This window comes from Selaginella moellendorffii, unplaced genomic scaffold (genome assembly GCF_000143415.4).
Source record: "Selaginella moellendorffii unplaced genomic scaffold, v1.0 SELMOscaffold_159, whole genome shotgun sequence".
NCBI lineage: Eukaryota > Viridiplantae > Streptophyta > Lycopodiopsida > Selaginellales > Selaginellaceae > Selaginella > Selaginella moellendorffii.
In genome coordinates this window covers 7,756-9,047 of record NW_003314420.1, presented here as the reverse complement: position 1 = coordinate 9,047, position 1,292 = coordinate 7,756, and positions in this window count along the sequence as shown.

Below are 1,292 nucleotides of genomic sequence, written 5' to 3'. Positions count from 1 at the left end.
GTCCCAATACAGAATTTTCCTCCTCTTTAGTGCTACTGATATCAGCACATGGAACTGCACACTCACTAAAGAGAATCCATTCACTGCGAAGAGGAACCCACCAAAAAAAACCCTCCCGTGCTGTTTAGAACTCTCATAGCAGGCCGGAAGATAGGGCTTCACGCATTCTTCCAGGGCTTGAGCATGGATTTGGGACGGTAGCATTCTCTGTGGTAGTGCCATTGCTAGGGATTTCAATATAACATGTTCTTGGGGCCTAGATCGAGAAGCTTTATGGAACCACTCCACTGGAATCATCTCCACATGGTGGGGTAGCCTCGAGATTGTTATGATGATCCCTATTTGTCTCTGTCTTTCCTTCACATGATGTGGTGGAGAACACAAGGACAACAACAACATTGGCTTTGCATAATGAGCCTCTGGAAAAGTCCTACAAACAGTTCCATACGGTTCTCAACTATTTGTGGCGTATGGATCACAGATTTGGTGACTCTTGTACTCAGTGTGCTGCCTAACTCTTCACTTATTTCCTCTGGGAATGATCAGAAAGTAATAACTTGAACAATGTTTTCTCTGCTTCTAAATTTCCAGGCACTTCCACTCTTGTATGACCCTGATGATAATGAGAATGTGGATAATGTGGACTTATCACACGAGCACGTACTGTGGGAGACTTTCTCAAGAGAACTATGCAGATAGGTTCATCAAGAGAATGTCATTCACTTCTTAGTGACTGCTTAGTGCCTGTAAAGTTCACGAGGACTTGGAGAGATGATCAAAAGGTGGCGATGGATATGCTTAAGTGTGTGAAGCGTGAGCATATGAGTTCTGTGCTTTGTAGGAGCTTCATTATTGCCGAGACTTGAATTCAAACTATCTCTTTATTTTCTATCTAAGTCACGTGTATATGCACTGTTAGCACAACTATTATATAGAAACTGAATAAGAGTTTTGATGGATGGCTCAAAAGAAGTTAGGTTGATTCAAAAAATACCTCTCCAAATTTTTTAAGAGATGGAGAATGATAACTCCACAATGGTGAGATGTGATGGTAAGAATTAAGGACTAATGCTTAACATAAACATGAAGTTTACCTATGTATGTATTAAGTTTCTAAGCATAAAAAGTGGCAAGAGGAAGATGGATAAAGACAATAAATTCTACACAACCAACCATGCAAACAAACCGTCAACTAGGCAACAATCAAAAGTAAAAGCAAAATAAGTGTTAGATAAAATGCAAAACATCATGGATGAGTTGACAAGAACTTGTCAAGTGAAATGCTGATGAAG